Source organism: Nuphar pumila, chromosome 2, assembly GCF_984573655.1.
Source record: "Nuphar pumila chromosome 2, dmNupPumi1.hap1.1, whole genome shotgun sequence".
NCBI classification, from domain to species: domain Eukaryota; kingdom Viridiplantae; phylum Streptophyta; class Magnoliopsida; order Nymphaeales; family Nymphaeaceae; genus Nuphar; species Nuphar pumila.
In genome coordinates this window covers 32,837,760-32,858,955 of record NC_143250.1, presented here as the reverse complement: position 1 = coordinate 32,858,955, position 21,196 = coordinate 32,837,760, and the positions used below count along the sequence as shown (strand labels likewise).

Genomic DNA, 21,196 nt, shown 5'->3' with positions numbered 1-21,196 from the left:
TTCACCTTAGGTGTCGACGATGCTAAAAAAATCAAATGCTAAAAAGAAAACTGCAACTAAATGAAACCTATTCTAAGATGCAAAATAGAGGAAGACTAATCGAAATTAAAACTAAAACCTAAACTACAATGCAGAAAAACAAACTAAAATCCTAAGACTCAATAAAACTATCTAAATCTATGCATAACTACAAACAGTGGATGAGAAGACTCACCTCAAGGGTTGTCCGACAATTTCTAGAAAGAAGAAAACAGTCTGCCTTCCTTGGAACCACGTACTTGCGTTCTCTTTGCTGCAACTTTGAAGCCCTCTTGCTAAAATGCGTCCCAGAGTAGAGTTGTCGAAGGGAAAGAACGATAGAGAAGAAAAGAGATGTTGGTGATTGCTAGAAGAGGAGTCTCGGCTGCCAACGGTGAAGGTAAGTGGTACAGCTATACCACATCCGAGTTCATGCACTAAGACGATGTTTCTGCAGAGAACAAAAAAACAACAACAAAGCACACACCAAATACAAAGAAAAACCGATGGAGGTGAAAGAGACAACGTTGAAGAAAATGATGGAAGGAAAAGAAGAAGAAGAAGAAAAGACATGGGAAAGAAAGTAGAAGGGGGGGGGGGGGGGGTTCTAAAGGATTGTTGGATGGCTGCTAAGGTTATTGCATCCCTTCTTTTAAACAAAATATTTTAAAACAATTCCTAAAATAGTCTTATGTTAAAGCTATTTTCAAAACACCACCTAAACTATAAAATTATTCTAGGCGTCACTTTTGAGGGTAGTTTGGTCTTTTTCACTTTGGATCTTGGGTTCTTTGGTAGATTTGGACTTGGATCTAATCCAAGGTCCATGGTGGAATCTTTGGGTCAGATCTGAATCCAGATTTCATCGAAAACCGATCCAATTACCTTAAAGTCATTCTATCTCCCTTGTTTTGACTCAGTTTCACGTAAAATTCGAACTGAAGCCTCTTTGCACCTCAAACATCATAAACATGGGTACTTAAGCCATAAAATCAAATATAAATGCATGAATTTCTGATAAAATACCATGCATCTCATGCATTATCAATCGATATCAGATGTAATGCATAAAAAAGACACTCTCACCAGGCTTAAACATAAAAAACTTTGTTCAAACCAAGATAATAACGACTAGTTTCATAATTGCCCAAAGATGCAGCTGAAGCTTTAACAAGGTTGACAAGTTTTTGCCAAAATATTGGATGAGATTAAGACTGGGCTACAAAGTGCATAGGAGGTTCCTTTTCCCCAGGAGGATGCAAGGGTGGAGAGCAAAGTAGAGGAGAGTAAGGGCCTGAAAGTGGATAAGAGTGAGGTTGGGTTGCAGAGTGCACAAGAGGTTCTTCCTCCCTAAGAGGATCCAAGGGTTGGGAGCAGAATGGAGGGGAGTAAGGGCCCAAAAGTGGATGGGAGTGAGGCTGGGTTGCAAAGTGCACAGGAGGTTCCTCCTTCCTAGGAGGATGTGAGGGTGAAGAGTAGTGTGGAGGAGAGTTCAGGCTCAAAAGTGGATGAGAGTGCACAGAAGGTTCCTCCTCCCCAGGTTTCAGAAGTGGAGGAGAGTGAGCCTTCAAGAAAGAGTGTGACTTCGAGGAAGTGGTCGCAGTGGTCAACAAGGTTTGGTACTCGTCTAGAGATACATTTCTCCATTATGTGTAAGCACATGACTTTAACTTTAATCTTATTGTTTTGATTGTTAAATTCTTGAACATAGGATAAATAGCTCATCAACCAAATTTGTATTACTTTCAGCACAACTCAGTAGCTTTTATGTATCACTGTAATGGCCCGATAAATTTCAACCAAAAAATACTAGTAATTTTTTTTAAAAGGTAACACATTGATTTTCTTTTTCCTTTCTGATATGTAATAATGCAACGATCTCACCAACGGATACGTTTCAACCATACCAAGTACCGAACAACCCACCTAAGCGCAAGAACGATCATGTCTTAGCTTCCTAGTACTAGATCTAGTACGGAACCACCATTAAAAAATCTGATTGAACCATTACATAAAAGAATATTTATCAATTTAAGTATTTTATCATTGGCATTGCCTTAACCGAATTAAGCTCTAAAGAGTCAGTCTGCGTATGCACCGATGTTAATAGCTCCTTAGAATAAAGTTCTAGATAAAGGCATCCAAATGAAAAAATCCTAATACCATTACTTATGTGAGCAACATATCGAAAAATATTGAGTTGAAATCAATTTAATATGCTAGATTTTCAGTTAAACCTCCTGGACACATTATATTTAAAACACACTCACTAAACCATCCATAAAAGAGATTAACTGAAATACTTAACAGTTTATTAACTCAATGAATCGTTCATGCTGTGAACACCCCAAATTTTTCAAAATTTTAAATATTTCCTTTTTGCCCATAAATTCATTTTTTGAATAAATGAGTCATTTTAAATCTAAATTCCAGTTCATTTCTCTAGTTTTATTGAAATTAAATTCATTTCATATATTTAAATTGATTTCGGATCTGAATCCATTATCCAGATCCAAATCTGAGTCTCCTTGTTTAAATTTTAAATTAAAATTATAGAAAATACCAAAAATAGCCTTTAAATAGCTCGGACAGTCCATTCGACATCCGTTTGGATCCATCACATTGTATTTCTCGATTCAAGTGTCAAAACTCGAACATTTTCTTAAAATCTGGGTCCAAACCCCTTCTTCTAAAGAAATTTCCCCAAAATGGTCTGAAGTTATTGGAAATACATTTTTGTAAATATTTCTCAGAAAAACACAAAAAAATTTAGTGTTTTATCTTTGTTTTTTTTTTCGTAAAACTTTAGGATTTTATTTCAAAAAAATATAAAAAATTGGAAAATACAAGTGGAAAAGAAACACAAAAAAAATAGTTTTTGAAAAATACCCTTTTTTTTTGCAAAAGTTTGTTGGGAAACCCCCCTCGGCAAAATCTTAAAAGTAACGGGGGGTATGTGTGGCGAAATTCTTTTTTTAGGGTTTTAACGAAGAGACCGCCTCTCTCCACTTCGCAACCCCCCCCCCCCCCCATCCTTCGTCCATCTGCAACAAACCCCTCTGCAGCCATTCAATCCCCATCACCCTCTCTCTCACCGAAACCCCCATCGGCAAGATCCCCCTTCTCGAAGCCTCCATGGCTTCCAGCCGCAACAACCTCCCTTCTCTCCTCCGCCCATCACCAACCGAACCTCCCATCGACCCTTGATCTCCAACAGCTCGACCCCTCTGGATTCGTCTTCTTTTTCTTTAAGAAGGGGTTGCATATGCCTCTTCAAGGGACCGCTTCTCACCCCCGCATCTTTCTTCCTACATCTGATCTGTTTCCACCCTACCATGGCACCTCTCTCTCTCTGATTGATCGTTCCTCTGCCTCGCCACCCAATCTCCTTCTTCTCCTTCAGTTTCTATCTTCCCTTTTTTGGAAACTCTGCGAGAATCAGGTAAGAACCCTTCCCCTCATTGATGCACCCTTGGTGGCGTTGATGTTGCTTGTGCAATACCAACCCATCCCGGTGCGAAATCGACGGAACGATCTTGTTCCTACATCCTAAATTTCTTGCTTACCTTGTTATTTTAGTTTTGTTTTGATCTCAGTATTAATCGATTGTGAACTTTCGTTTATTTTTCTCTAAATTTCAGTCCCTATTCCTGTTTCTTTCTTATTTTAATCTGATTACGATTCCTATTTTGTTATAATTTCTGTTTGTCTTGATTCACGTCTTTCTTCTTTCTTTCTTTTCTTTTTTTTTACTTTGCTTTGGATTTCTGCTTCCGGCTTGCTTTGGTTTCTCTTATTATCGTCATCTGTTCCATAAACCAAGATGGCTTGGTCGATTGTACCTGCGTTCCTGGCATGGGGTCTGAGCGAATGAGTTTTTGTTTTATATTAGTGGCAACAGGAGTGTCTCGTTTCATCTTGCATGTGCTCTTACCATTTGTATATAATTTTGTGTCATAACCACCAATCCTGTATCTATGGTAACATACTAGCCGCATCCGACTCTCTCTGAACGTTGCAAGGCTCTGCAAGAAGTCATACGAAACCTTGGTGGTTTTCACGGTGAAAACAACACTCAATATGCAGTTTGTTGCATAATCTGCAGCAAAATCCGATGTGCCTCACTGAGAAACCAGTTGCTTTGGTTTACCCTGATTCCTTTTATATCCTCATGGCATCATCATCATAACCTCTTATATTTGTTGCATCGTCCCTTTCTCCCCCAAGGATGATAAACGTGGATAAGCAAAAGCGTCATTCTGTGGGAATCAATGTTCTCGATGGAAAAAGCTTGAAGTGTTTTTGTCAAAATCTCAAAGCACATGATCATAGTTGGTGATTTCAAAATTCAGGTCTTAAAGAAGATGGAACTCTTTCATTCGTTATGAAATTCTCAAATGCCTGATCGTGATCAGAGATTGCCCAGAAATGCATGACTCAAAAGACAATAGTTTCAGTGGGGATATTGCAAGATATGAAGGCGCCTTTACGCCCCAGACATTTATGCTTACTTACAAGAAGCTGAGTTGAAACAGCAGCCATCAAATAATTTCATGAATATGGTTCAATGGGATATTTCTCCAGTTATGCGTGCAATTCTTATAGACTGGCTTGTTGAGGTCTGTGAAGAATATAGGCTTGTTCCAGACACACTTTATCTCACAGTCTACTACATTGATAAGTTCCTCTCTGACAATCCTGTTGAAAGGAAGACGCTACAGCTAGTTGACATTACATGTATGTTTATTGCATCGAAATATGAAAAGATTTGTGCACCTCGTGTGGAGGACTTCTGCTTGATTACAGATAATGCATACAATAAGTAACAGATTTTTGAAGGTTGATGTTTTGAAGCATTTGTGCTTTGAGTTGGCCACACCAACTACAAAGACCTTTCTCAGGAGGTTTCTACGAGCAACACAAGCTTCATACAAGATGGATCGTATATTTGCGTTGGAGTTCCTGGCAAATTATCTAGCAGAACTTACATTACTTGACTATGGATTCCTGGAGTTCCTTCCTTCTCTTGTCGCTGCATCTGCCTTATTCCTTGCCAAATGGACACTCGATCAATTATCACGTCCTTGGAATTCAACCCTTGAGCACTATAGGAATCATAAGGTATTGGATCTAAAAGTTGCAGTATTTAAACTTCATCGTTTGTAGGTGGATGTCAAGGCTACGGTTTCAAAGCCACCTCAGATGCCATCACCTTCACACAGTTCTAAATTCTGTCTGTCCAAATTGCGAATCTTGGTGACTGGTGGAGCTGGATTTATTGACTCCCACCTAGTAGACAAATCGACAGAAAATGATAAAAAAAAAAAAAGAGAGATTTGTAGAGGTATCAACAACTTTTCAGTTGTGCACTCAGATTTTGAAGGTGGGAAATGGATTTCCCACTCTGAAGTTTTATCCATGACGAGGAACTAGCCAAGAGTAAAGCGCTTTATGGGGCTCTCAGGGATACAGTTGTTCGTTTGCCAAAATTCCTAGTTGATGGGCTATTCAAATACGTTGCTGGGATTCATCAGCCATTAGCTTGTTCCAGCAGTATGTGGCGATTGCTTCGTCAAAAGAATCTTCAAACTCATCACCACCACCATGTCCATCATAATGCCCTGGTTGTTCCAAATTCAGGGATGACCTGCTGAAAGTGAAGATCAAACTCTGATTCGCTTCCCCGGAATAAGGGATATTGCAGATGCTGGACTCCAAAATTCAGGATGCTCATAGAAGGAATTTTCAATGCCAAAGCTGAGAGAGAATCTGAACTAAAAAGCATCTCACAGAGATTAATCATCTGCTTCTGCGAATATCATCCCAAGCTACAACAGTTCGTCTCCTTAATTGCAGAGCCAAATGCTTGGTCAAGTTCAGCAGCTGCAAGTAAATATTTTGAAAAGCCAACCTGTAGGCCCACCATCCTTGGTATCTCATGTTTAAAGGGGACTCCAAGCCTTTCTGGTCCTAAAGAACACGTTGCTGCAGGTCAAGGTACATTTTTTTTTTTTAACAAAAACTATATGAGACTGTCATCATGTTGTTATCTGCTACTAGTAATTCTTTAGTAGCATTGGACGAACTTGGACGAGGAACATCAACTTTAGATGGTCGGGCGATTGCGTAAGTACAAATTCTGATTTCCTTTACCTGTCTCTACTTACCGATTTTGTGTTGATTTAGTTCTCCAAAGTTTGCTGCAGATCAATTATTATTGGCATTTTCTTATTGATATTTTGCATATTCTCTACTCGCGCTATCTTCATTCCACCTTATATATCCCCACTTCAACCATTATACATGATTCACATACTCACCTCAGCAACAGTACCCAGTGTATATGTCACCACAGCGTCACCCCTTCACTTATACAGCTTGTAATATCTCAGCACTTGCTTTTGCATAGTGCTTCACTTCACCTTCCTGCTAATTTCCTTCAAGTGCACACCACCTGCTGCACTTCACTTGTGATATGTGCACATCACTGTGCACACATTCACTGCTGCACATCAGTAAAAACAGAGTTCAATGCTGACAAAAAGTAACAAAAGCCATCTAAATCACAATACAGAATTGTGTCAGTAGCTGCTAGTAATAGGAAATTTTGGAAAGATCCAGATCAGTTGGGAAAAGTCTCAACGTGAACTTGATGTGGTACCTCTGCTCCATGTCTGCAACTTTATACAGTCATTAGCATCCATCAATGTTAAAGGTGTAAGAAAATTGATATATGTAAATGTTTTGGATCGGGTCAGAACAGACCCAGTCCATTCTGTAAAATGTTATGTAAGAATCTAAGGTGTGCTTTGTATCAAAGATATTCTGGTAACATACTGAACCCTACTGTTTCATATAAATACTAATGAAATATATTTCACAGTGGTTCACAATGAACCACCGTGGTCTCCTTTTTATTTTATTATAGTGGTTCGTCAGGAACTACTACAAATTATCTCTTGCAATGGTTCACAAAGAGCCCCTGTAATCCCTCTTTACTATAGTAGTTCATTAAGAACTACCCTAGTAGTTTTCTTTCATAATGGTTCACAATGAACCACTGTATCCTCTTTACTATAGTAGTTCATCAGGAACTACCATATTTCAGGTTGATTCATCTTAGATCATCTTGACCCTTGACTTCACCCATTGTATATGCCCTTCTCATTCAGTATGAGCATAGCATCTTGCATTAGGATTGGTACAATCACATGCAATTTTGCCTTCAAGGAAGTATTTTCTTCTATGATCATGCTAACTCATTTTTTTGTAGGGAATATGTGGAAAATATTACTTGGGGTTGTGAATTCAACTTTATATGTTGTAAAAATTAGATCTTAAATGAGAATTTACATTTCCAGTCTTAGATTAGAATGAATGAGCATTGTAAAATACCATGAATTACTTGTTTTCATGCATCTTTTCCTTTATTTCTCAAATTCTCACAAATGGTGAAACACGAATGGCACGTGCACCATTTCGTAAGAGGTAATTGATCCTAAGTCGATGATCCACATCAATGGCCATAGTCAGGGTGTGGACAAAACTTAGGATTTTTATCTTTTACGAAGTAACACTGGATCCATTTTCAAAATTCATCATATTTCCTTAAATATTTTCTCCTTTTATTAGAATTTAACTTAGAATTGACTCAAAATATATAACAATGGCCATAGTCAGGGTATATTAAGAGTCAATTTCATTTTAAATTCTATAAAAGCACCGAATGTATTTTATTCTTCTCTTGAATTTAAATATAGATTATTATATAATACATTCAATGACCATAGTCAAGGATGTACTATATCTTCAATCTTATTTTAATTCATCTAAAGAATGGAATAGCTTTTAAAATTCAATTTAAAAAATTTAAATTCATTCATCATTTAGATAGAATTGCATCATATTTCTAAATTCTTTTTCATAAAATCCAAGTAATTCTTTCCTTCATTTCTCAGATCAAATCCTATTTATAAATTCAAATTCAATTCTATTTCTCAAAAGGATTCAAGAATTCAATTTCAAAGTCCCATTTGACTTTGAAACTTCAGAATCATCTTGTATTTCAAATTCCAAATTCTATCTTAAATTTAAAATCCAATTTAACTTTGAAATTCATTTGTATATTCAAGATTCAATTTCTAAAATTCATTTTTCAAGTTCAAATTAAACTTGGAAGTTCTTAACTCCAAATCCTCTTTAGGATCCAGGATTCAACACTCACATTGGATCTCAGACTTCAGATCCAATTCCTCTTTAAGATCCAGGATTCAACACTCATATTGGATCTCAGACTTCAGATCCAATTCCTCTTTAGGATCCAGAGTCCAATTCCACTTTTGGATCTCAGACTTTGGATCCAATTCTCCTTTAGGATCCAGAACCCAATTCTACATTTGGATCTCAGACTTCAGATCCGAACCCATTCTAGAATCCAGAACTCAAGTCCATCTCGGATTCCAAATCTCAGATCTCACTCTGTTTAGGATCCGAAATCCAATTCCAATTCTAGATTTCAATTCCATTTTTGGATCTGATTTGAATCTCTTAAATCCATTTGTATTCTTGAATACCATTTGATTTTCTCAAATCCATTCTAAATTTCAAAACTTCAGAAATCCAAACTCAAATCCATCTCAAATATTCATTTCCTTTCTTAAATTCAAACTCAAATTCAAAGTCCATTTTGACTTTCAAATTTCATTTCCTTTCATTTCAAAACTTCAAGTCATCCTTTCTCATTTATTCTTCCAAACTTTGATTTACTTCAAAAACTTAGAACTCCTCTGATCTATCTCAAGTTCTAAGTTAGATTAAATCATTTCTTCACTCCCTTATCAAGTCCATCTCAGAACACTTGGAAATTTTCAAAACATCTTTTCAAAAGAAGCATACATCTTTGCATAGCACAAGCATGACTCTTTATGCATTTAGAGTTAGAATAAATTCTTAGATTATATTTAGGCAAAGCAAAAGGGCATAGATTCGATCATTGGTTCAATTACCCCTGGTAAAGGCGCCAGGAACGGTCGAACCTCGTACCGACGAGCGAATCCTGTCTCTCCATTTTTCCCGCAAATTTTCAAAACGGAGGCGAGTTAAATTTCTAAATGTTTTCAAATAAAGGTCAAGTGAGACCGCGCAAAAATAGTTTCTCTTCTCTCTTTCTTTTTTTTCTTTTCTCTTCTCTCTTTCTTTTCTTTCTTTTATTCTTCTCCCTTCAAAAAGGAGGAAAATAGAGGTTGGAAAAGGAAAAGAGAAGGAAGAGAGAGAAACCACAAGAGCATAGGAAAAAATTTTGCGATGATCACACATGCATCTATTCAAAAATATATAATTAAATAGTTAAATAAGTATCAAATTTAAAATTTGATAAATAACCCCTAGGATCATATAATTATCAGTTTTACTTAATTACCAAAAAATCTATTAGGTATGCATAGGCCCTCTACGAAAAAGACTAGACTACTCAGGTGTTTATTATGCTATGTGCTTTAATTTTTTGAGTAACTGACTGAGTCATCCCACCTGGAGAAGGAAACATAGTGGCGTGCTCAGAAAGAATATGTCTGAGAGAATGGCTTTGTATCATACGATGATCATGACCACACACTTCTGCAGAAAACCCAGAGGCATGCCCACCTAGGACAAAGAGACAGTCCTGGCCCTCCTAAATTCTCTGAGCTAGGGGACCGTCGAAGCATTGTCCCTCGCAGCATAATAAGAAAGAAAAGGCCTAGAGAGTTTAATACCACCTACCCTATCTAAGGTAGACCAAAGACCATTTGGGTTCAGCATACGTCGATAAAGGTATAACTGAAATCCTGCTCAGGGTTATCTTATTAATTAGACCATAGGTAATTGAGTCTACCATTTAAGCAACTGCATTCTCATCTCATTGTTCCCTCTTTGAAACCTTAAATTAGCATTTTATTGAGCACCCAAATAACCATGCAACCCTATAAGATTTCTATCACCGTGTATGCATTTCACAAATACTATTTCTCAAACCATTACATGCATTCTCATAAACAATGAATCATGTCAACATGTTATTCAATAATTTATTCATGCAGTATCACATAATTTCAATAATTAGAAATAAGCATGCATCATTATCACAATATAAATCAATCTATGAACCACAATTCTAAATCACTCTGAAGTTATTTAGGTCTCGTAGCTAGACTAGCCTGAAACTATACGACTGAAACATGTTTTGTCAAATCACAATGCAATCAACATGTCTATATTCATATTTCGCATGCTTTGCAAATACGATCATGCTTATGCTCAATTTATCATAAAAATAAACACATTTAAGTTGTCATAAATGGATCTAATCAGGAATATCAAATACAATTTGTGTAGAAGCCTATTTCTCAAAAATAGGGCATCCTTGCACAAAAACTATAACTCACCAATTATGATTGAACTCACATATATCTCTTTCATAAATATTTATATCAAATCTGATATAATTTAAAACTGAATTTGTGAACCTTTTTGAAAAAAAAATGTCAAAATATAATTAGAGCCACGAACTCTGACTTCCCCAGTAAGAGCTCCCATGAACCCTTACCAAGCAAATCAACATGACTCTGATTAATATATTGATTTTACAGTAATTCAAATCATATCAGACCTAATTAAAATATATATTTTAATATATTGAATTAATGAATCTATTACAACTAACCCATAACCAAAAATATACAAGTTGGGTTTTTTTCGATCATGGTTGAATTTTTATGAATGCTCTTTTTAAAAGATAGTTTTTCAGTAAAATCATTGGAAAATCGTCAACCAAAAGTAAATAACCGACTTTCCACAAAAGTGGTAAGTACGGGTCGAATCCACAGGGAACGGGAATTACTCAATTATTTTTAAGAAATTCAATTTATTAATCAATAAACACCAGTCACAAATACAATGCTAATACAATTACAAATTAACACTACAACTAATTAGAAAAGCACTTCAATCTTCTGTTGCTCGCCAAGGATATTTCTGTCTTTTCGCCAAATCTCAAATTTTCGCACTTGGACAAGAATCCCTAGAAATGTTTTATGCTTTTCAACCTAATAACACAGGAAAATGCAAAGTTAGTAGATAATTCCAATAAATCAAATTAGAAATGAAATTAAACCTAATTTTTAAGAAATTCAAGAAACCAATCCTAATTACACTAAAATAACAAATGAAATATTAAACTAATTCTAAAACTACTTAATCTAAGTCTAACTATGCGAGATGATGCATATGCAGCAATTAAAATGCAGAAACTAATGAACATACACCGAAAATGACTAAACCAGTGAAATTACAATCTTACCCCTAAATAGTGCAAAATAGACTTCTGATAGCTTGTCGTAAACTGACTGTTTGATAGGGAAAACAAAGTTCAAATTTCCCAAAATTTGTTCTATTCTGTAACTAAAAGATTCAAGAATCTGACAGTTTTTACAGAATTAGAAAACAATATCTGGAACTCCAGATATAAGCATTTCAAAACCAGGGAAAATCTAGATATCGCAGGTCCCGAAATTTTAAAATCCGAAAAAGCTGTTTTCACAAAACGCTTAAAAATCAGACCAAATCAACTCGGAATGAGTTGAAATTTGGTATGCAGTCAGTTAACACACCAATAAAGTGAACAGAAAAAGAAATTTTTGAAAAATCGAAAATTTTGCACATAAAATAACGATTGTGCGACAGGGCAAAAATCGGATTTTGAGTTCAATGCACTATTCACTTTAGAAGTCTATCTTAAACACTATGAATATAAACCAAACACTAACACAATCCTAAATGTTGTTAAATGACTAGTAAAACACTGTTAATGAATGCAATTAACTATCTCTACGAAAAAATAATCTAACTAGGCAATGCACGATGAAAGCTAATCTAACTAATAAATCAAATACAACTAATCTTAACTAAACAATACAAACCTAACTATATTAACTAAAGGATGAAGATACATAATGCTGATTACAACAAACTAAATGAAATATAGAAGTCAACACGCAATAATCAATTATGATTTAATTAAACACTTATTTCTAAAATCTAGTTAGATCAAGCAAATGATTAACTAAGCTAACTTACCCTATAACTAATATTAATCAAAACTAAAGTCAAATAAACAACTAAAGATCAGTGACGGCGGTTTAAAATGTGACTTGGACTCTGTTCATGCCCCTCCTAAATAGATCAAATCGTTTGACTCCCTTAAACAATAACTAAAGTCAAAACCCAAATAAATTAAATTCTAATTTATTAAAACTAACAAAGTCAATTAATAATAATGACTAAATAAATACACCTAATTTAAATAAATTAAATCCTAATTAAGACCTATCTAACTAAAGACCTAATTACTAACTAAGATTAACATAATTAACTAAAATAATTAAAACCTAATTTATGCTAACTCACTATGGACGGTTAGAAAAAGGACCCTTAAATACCCAATCACGAATTTGAGAAAACCAACACCCTCCTTAATTGCAATTAAAATTTAATTTGGAAAGTTGAAGGAGGGTAAATCATCCAACCTAAAAAGGCTTACTTTTCTTTAAAAGCTTTCTAAATCAAATGGGGACCACACGGTTTTGACTTTCTAAAAACAAAATTTTTAGAATAAGCAAAATCCTTTCTTAAAACCGTGGATACTCTTTTGGAAAGTAAATTATACTTTCAAACTTGGTTTCTAAAGAGATAAAAGATAACTTCTTAGGCTGGACACCAACTTTTAAACCTTGCTTAAAATATAATCCATGAATTTGAAACGTCAAGATCTCGCTGTATTGTCATTAGTATAGACTTGATTAACTAAATGACATGTTCACTATTTCACTATCATTGTACAGAACATGCACAAACTGATCAACATTAGCCAGTAGGCTCAAAACCTACAACACATCAAGGACAAAATACCTTTGTTTATTAATTCAAGATTTTCATTAAAGACAACAATCTCAATAATAACTGTAACTTCTACCGTAGATCATGAGTTCTGAACATTTATTCACTAGAAAATTGCACAGTGTTTACATGCGGAAACAAACTGTAATGCTTTGCAAAGAATTTCTGTAAGGTAATCCTTTAACAGTCATTATAGATTTCATGTCTAAAATGTTGATTGCACACGTTTCAGCAGCAAAAAGAAATTAATACAAGAAACACATGCATGTCAAGTCCATCTCCAGGCACAAATCAAATAATTCAACATAGTCACAATGTCACCTTCATATCAATTTGCCAGAACATAACAATAAACTGCTCCAATAATGATATGTATGATAAAACACACAAATTACTGAAGAGACAAAACCATACCATACTGAACAAAACCAACAGCTAAACTACTCAGATCCTTCTTTTCAAACACCCCTGCCAAAACAAGTCCTCACTCATTTCACTCCAAACTTAAAACAAAAACATGCCATCATATCTTCCAAGCTTATAAAACTAGAACAAGAACATATGGATTTCACTGTTGTCGAAAATCCCCAAATTTGTTGATTTTGGGGTTTTCCCACATCCATGATCAAATAGGGTTCCATGGCAGCCGAAAATATATCAATCAAGTTAGATTTCAGCACCCATAACCCCCATACTCCATTCGAATTGGAGTTGTACACGAAAGCCCCCAAATCTGGGTAGCAGCCAACGAAATCTCAAACACCAGCATCAGAGCATGCAATACACAGTAATTTTCGGCATGACAAAAACACCCACAGCCAGAGATCAATTGATATCTAATCAGAAAGGGGGTATCGATCCCTACAAGAACCCCTTTCTAAACTACCTACGAAAACCCAGACTCCTTCCCTCGACAAACCCCATCCCATTCAAGATATCAATCAACACCTACAATAACAGCACAGGATCCTACCTTGTTCGACGAGAGGAGGAGGATGAAGAGGTAGCCGCTGTCGCAAGAACATGATCGTCAGTACCGACGATCTTGCCGCCGGGCGAGAAATCAGGAGGGAGACGAGAGACAGAGGGTAGGAGAGAATGGGAGAGAGATGAGAAGTAGAGGGAAGAGAGAGGTACAGTGGGAGGAAGAGGGGAGTGGGAGGAAGGGAATAAGTAGGGAAGGAGCCCGAAAAGGAAGGGGTTTTGTTACCCTCCCCTTCACGTTGCAGCTACGCAAAACCCCTCCCCCAAAACTTGCACAACATTAGGGTTTTGAACTCTAATGCCCTCCCCCATCTCTCTCCTTATCGGGTTCGACCCTGTAGCGGTTGAACCCTTTTCTAATCTTACCCTTTTTTTTCACTTAACGTGACAGCGAGTGCGGTTTTGGTTCGACCATGACCCGCAACTCAAATCCTCAATGAGTCCACACTTGGGCCTATCCGGATCCGTGCATCCAGATCTCCTCTTAGATTTTAAAGTATTGATTTTTAATTTTTGAATGTAACCCTAGTTGAAATTTTATTTGGGTCCAATGACCATGTTATGGATCCCCCATAATTTACTATGGATCCAAATGATGTAATTTGGATCCAAACCTTCAGTAGATGAATATGGCTCCAAAATAAACTATTATGGATCCTATGTAAAGTTTTCCCCTTTAAGATCTGATTATAAATTCGCAGATCCACATAATAAGTTTTTGATCCAATATCAAATCTAACCATGATATCGAGGTTCCAATATCAAGGATCCGAACCAGAAATTAAAATCTTCTATTAGGTATTTATCTGGATCCAATTATCGAAGATCCAAATAGTATTTTAAGGATCCGACATCGAAGATCCGAATAGGACATCCGAGATCCAATTAGATAAAACAATGAAAGTATCCTTGTAGTAGTTCAAAGACATAAATTTCAAGTTTATTTATCTGGTAAAATTCACGGGTATTACACTACTACTAGTCATGTCTTATCAACTTGCCATCTATGTCACATAGGTGCGGGTGCGGCGATGCGACACTTTAAAAAAACTTGGGTGCGGGGAGGGTATATATTTTAACAGTTTTAAGTTAGCATTACTAATGAAATAAAAATAATTATTATATCATCAATTCATCATGCATAAATTCATGCAATAAATCAAATTAACTACAAAGAATAAGTCAAGTCAAGCTGATTGCATACCAATCAAACAAGTCAAACAGAAAAATAACATTTTATTAAAATAAAATTCATCTAAATTTATAATAGAATTATAGAACACAACCCAAACTTGGATTTGGTTTTGTTGAACCCACGTTGGGTTTAGGTTCTACCGAACCCAGTCTCAGGTTGGGTTCGGTTCTGCTGAACCTAGATCCGGGTTTCAGTTCTGCTGAACCCAGGTCTTGGGTTCAGGTTTTACTTAACCCAAGCTTAGGTTCAGCAGAGCCCAGTATTGTGAAAAGTGTTGAGGCATAGCGAGGCACTCCACCAAAAACTGATGCAAGGCGTAAACCTCGAGGCATAAAGCATACTTAAAAAAACTATAAAAAAATATTTAAAAATACAAATAAAAAATTTGCTTTATTGATGAAGCAACAACCAATAAAAAATAGAAAATCTCAAATAAATACTAAAAAATCATATAAAATTAACTGAAAAACTAATTATATAACTGAAAAATCTTCTTCTTCTGGTAAAATTTTCTATTTTGGAAGGCTTCCATTTCATTTCTAATCACAATCTCTATAAGAATTGTGTACCTTATTGTTGTCAAAATGATGGGAAATCCCTTTGAGGATAAGCTGTGTTATCTCTCTTCCTTTGAAAACTCATACATATGATTGGTCCAGTAGAACTCTATAAAATGGTTTTAACAATAGCCTGATTTCTTTATGCAGATATATTAACTCAAGTTAAGCTTTCTTTTGAAGATCACTTTAGTTTTAAGGGCTTCATCAAGAGCAAGTAGCATCACGCTATCACAACTGCTTTAGCTTATGGAGGAAGTCCACTGGCCTAGATTATCTTGTGATTCAATGGATCAACTTAGCAATCAGTGGATGTTTGTATTTGAAAATTTCTCTTAGGTAAACTTACTCTACTTAATTTAGTCATTGACTAGGGAATTTGGATAGGGGCCCTACTGTCAATTTTCACTTCTCTCTCTACTAAAAAATGGGCTACGTAATTGCAGATTCCATGTCCATCTACATAAGAAATTGACAACCTAATCTGGTGCTGAATTGCATTTCTTGGCAGGTAGAATAACTTTGATTAATCCCATGTTAGCAAAGATTCCATCCTTAATGTCTATTTTATACATTCCAAGGAAGCCAGAAAATATACTAGTAAACATGTTCCATCCTTTATGTATTTCTATTGGAGTTGGTTGGGCACCATGGAAGGCCCAACTTGATAAATAAGGCACTATGATGGGCACTATCCCCGAGCCTCAACTCAAGCTCACCAAACTAGAAAGAGATCGAGAGAAGGCTCTAGAAGGAGATGTCAGAATTAAGGCCATTGAAGATCATCAATCTAAGGTGGAAGATTGGGAGAGTATTCATGCAAACAAAAATTGCATGGTTTATGAACAATGTTGAGCTCAAAATATGTGCCAACATTGCAAAACTTTGAAAATCCATTGAGGCATAGCTCTTTATGAATGGTATGTATACCTAAAAAGATCTTGCAAGAAAAGATTGAGACTACCAAGCAAGGGGGCTTGAGTGTCCGCAATTTTTGTAGTACTTTATCCCCTCTATGGGATGAATTGGCACTATTAAAGTCTAAGTGGGTTGCCGTTGAAGATGTGGAACTTAGGCGGCAACAAATGAAAAGAGAATAATTTTTTCAATTTTCATATGAGATTTACCCCAAATTTGAAAAAGTTAGATTTTTTCTTCCCCATAGATCTAAACCTCTTCTCTTAGAAGATGCAATTGCCGAAATATGCCAAGAAAAAACTCTTCTTGGTATGATTAAAGAAGGAGAAAAAGTGTTGGTGGTGACTAAACTCGCCAACCATATGCAGTTCTACAAACCTTCACACTTTGTGAGGCAAAATAACTATAGTGGTAACAATAATTATGGTGGTGGTAGAAGAGCTATTTGTCACTATTATAATCAGTCGGGACACATAAGACCCAATTGTCCCATGCTCAATGGTACCTTAAAGAACAAGGTGGCTTTCGTTGAAGAATCCACACCAAAGAGGGAAGAATCAATTAAAAAAGGAGACTCATTTTCCCTTTCTCAACTATCGGAGACACTTTAACAATTACTCAAACTCCATCAACTTCGGGTGTCATGATAGCCTTATCCTCTCCTCCAGATATATGTTCTTGGATTTTTGATTCAGGAGCTTCCTTTCATATGGCACCGTACAAGAATATTTTATCTGATTTATGCACTAATTCAAAACTATCTTGTGTTTCTACTGTTGATGGAACATCTTTGCAAATTAAAAATATTGAAACCTTAGACTCTAAAAATTCTAAAAAAAAATTGTGTTCCAAAATTAAATTTAAATCTTTTTTTGGTTTTCCAAATCTCCGATCATGGATGTGAAATCTCTTTCTCATCTAAGGGTTACTCCTTGCAGGATCTTTAGTTCGGGAAGCAGATTGGGCAAGGCCATAGGAGATCTCTACTTCATGGATTCTTTAAATCTCCCTTTGAATTTTTTTTGTAATTACCTCCAAGATAAAGATATTGAAACTTGGCATAAAAGACTTAGACATCCAAGCTATTCAAAGATGTATCTCTTCTTTTTTAGGGAAAAATTTTCTAATGAAAAGGATTTAATTTACAAAGATTGTAATTTTGGAAAGATGAAATCTATTCCACTTTCTAATAGAACATCTCTAAAAGACCATTTGAATTAGTCCATTCAGATGTTTGAGAACCCTCTCCAGTCGTATCAAAAGGGGGATACTCATATTATATTACATTTATTGATGATTTCACTAGATATGTGTCGATCTACTTCCTTAATTTCAAATCTTTTATTTTTTTATTTTTTTAAAGAATTTTATATGAATATCAAAATCAATTTCAAAGCAGTATTTTCATCCTTAGATCTGATTAGGATGGTGAATACTTTTATCAAAAGAATTTAAAGTCTATCTAAACTTAAATGGTATCACATATCAAAAATCTTGTCCTTACACCCCTCAACAAAATGGTTTGGCCAAAAGAAATCCTATGCATATTGTAGAAACAACAAGAACTTTGTTTATTACAAACCAAGTACCCAAAGAATTTTGGGCTAAAGCTACATTAACTCTAATTTATCTTATTAACATAATGCCATCATCTTTGAAAATGTATCTTCTATTGAAAAACTTTTCAAACAAGTCCCAGATTACTCTAGATTAAGAGTCATTTGGTGTAAATGTTTTGTTTTTATCGATAAAAATGACAAACTATCTCCCTGTGTTATTCCTTGTCTCTTTTTAGGGTATGTAAATAACAAAAAAGGTTATAGATGTTTTGATGTTAAAAATAAAAGGTTATATGTTTCAAGAAATATGTCCTTTTTAGAAAAAGAAAGTTTTTTTTTTAAATTGAAAAAACTAAGGAAATAACTGAGTATTTTTTTTTTGTTAGATCTAATTTTGAAGATTGGTGATTGTGATATTGATGAAGATCTGGAGGTTAGTGAAGAAGAACCTCATGATATGAGTGAAGAACCATTTCATAAGGATCAAGGTTGTATCCAATATTCTAGGCGTAGTAATTATGAACATCCCTGTGCTCTTGAAAAATATACCAATGATGAAAAACATGTAGAAATACAAACTAGAAGATCGTCTAGAGTATCAAAACCCCCTATGAAATTTGTCTTATAAGTCCTTTTCACATAAGTATCAAGTCTACATTAATACATTTGTATATAGAACTCTCCAACTATGTTAAAGCAAAGGAACATCCTGAATGGGTAGAAGCAATGAAAGTAGAATTAGATGCTTTAGAAAAAACAAATGCTTGGACTGTCCAAGATATTTTTCTAGGAAAGAAACCTATAGAGTGTCGATGGGTATATAAGATTAAAACCAAGAGTGATGAAATACTTGAAAGGTACAAAGCTAGATTAGTTGTCAAGGAATATTTTCAAGAATATGGAATAGATTACAACAAAACTTTTGTTTCAGTTGCTAGATTGACCACAAATAGGACCTTGGTAGCTTTTACCTTTCTGAAGAGATGACCTATATATCAAATGGATGTTAAAAATGTTTGTCTTAATGGAAATTAGGTTTAAAAAGTTTATATGGAAACACTGTCTGACATAGTGATCCCTAAAGAAAAAACTCTTCATTTGGATAAGGCTTTGTATGGTCTTAAACAAACACTAAAGGCTTGGTATGATAGGTTTAGTCGAGTTATGCTTGATGTTATATTTCAATCTTGTCTAGCTGGTATAGTTTTGTTTGTTAAGATTTCTAATGTAGGTATTATTATCATTTTCCTCTACGTGGATGATATGATTATAATAGAAAATGATAAACAGAGAGTTGAATTCATTAAAGGGCTTCTCAAAACTCTGCTGACTTAATCTAAATTTGCTCTAGATATTGTTGTCAGGTCTGGTATCTCAAATGATGATATGGTTGACACTCTTGAAGTTGTCAATATCAAAATAAAGATTGTTGATGAGAAACCACTCGAAAACTCGACACCTTACAGACAACTTATTGGGGCATTATCATATCTCTCAATTACGAGGTCTGACATTGCACATGCAGTTCACCTAGCAAGCCAGTTTCAGCATGCTCTCACCATTGTTCATATGAGAGCAGTCTTGCGTATTATTAGATATATCAAAACTTCTATTTTTTTAGGACTTTTATTGTCTATATTTTTCTTCTTAGATTTACTTGCTTATACTGATGCTGACTGAGGAGGTGATCCAAATAACTGACACCCAACCACTGGTTTTTGTGTGTTTTTAGGTGACTCGTTGATTTCATGAAAATGCAAGAAGCAACGTAAAGTTTCTCTCTCTTCAATAGAAGCAGAATATTGAGCTATGACTGCAACCACTATATAGTTTCGGTTATTCAACCATAAGTTTGAGGGAGAGTGTTAAAAATCTAAATGTATATACAATATATTACATATGTGTGTGTGTGTATATATATATGTGTGTGTTAGGTTAGTATCTAACTAGTAAATAGTAACTAGGTTAGTGTATATTTTTTACTTTTTAGTTTACTTTTAGATAAAGAGGCATTGGAGAGAGAGCCCAACGGCTCTATTAGAGCCATTGGGACCTCTTCCAGTGTCTCTCTTGAGGCCTTTATGTGTGTATAAATAGGGGTGAAACCCCCTCTCAAATGTAAGCTACTTTTTATGGGTTGCGATCAATAAAAGCACTTTTTTTTATTCTTTGTTCTTGTGCCCTTTAGTGGGTATTTGTGAGTGAATCCATTTGTGGTTCTGTGTGTTCATTTTGGTATTTTGGTGAAACTCTTTTGAGTGTCCACTTTTGATGATTTAGTGAATATCTTTGGAGGAACTCGTTTCCTTATAGAACCAACTATGCATCCATGACTACTTCTCTTGCTTAAATTCATGTTTTTCATACTTTGGTGAATTTCTCTTTTCACATAATGGAATGAAAAGGAAGAAGATGGCCTTGATTGTCAGCTGTGATGAGGAAGTGGCTATGCAAAAGGATGACTAAGGGGAGGTTTGACGCTATTATCTGTTCTCCCATTTACATGGTGAACTCCAGTTGCTTTAGAGTAGCATCACCATGTATGTGAATCAAGGGACCTGATGATTGAAGTCATCCATTATTTATGATGAGGTAAAAATGGTATATGTATCGGATGATGTAGTTCTGTATGCTTCTCTGTTCAGAGATTAGATGTAGCTTTTTCATGTTTGCCAACTTTCTCAGACCAAGCCCTCCTATACTTCATAAAGGTGGATTCCTATTACCTGTCCTAGCAAGTTCTTCACCTTTTTCCAAGTTCAGACACTATATTGTGAAGCACATTGACACCCGACAGGAAAATGAGTGTCATAAAATGTCATCAATGTGGAGAATAAACCTGGGTCTAGGTTTTTTCCTTATCAAAGATTACAGTTTTATCTTGAAAACGACGTGAACTTCTGTGGCTAAAACTACTAGAAAGTGCAGAAGCCTAAAGTAACCTCATCCTCTTCGTAACTGTTAAGATAAGCAGCTTGTGGTTTTCTTTCCCAATATAGAAATTAAGAGGAAGAAGATGTCTAAAACTCTGGCAA

At 35.3% G+C, this 21,196-nt stretch overlaps 1 pseudogene; it reads left to right on the top strand.

Annotated features, from left to right (window-relative positions):
- The first annotated feature begins 372 nt into the window (after positions 1–372).
- On the top strand, positions 373–5,184 carry LOC149845196 (cyclin-A2-4-like; annotated as a pseudogene).
- The last annotated feature ends 16,012 nt before the right edge of the window (positions 5,185–21,196 follow it).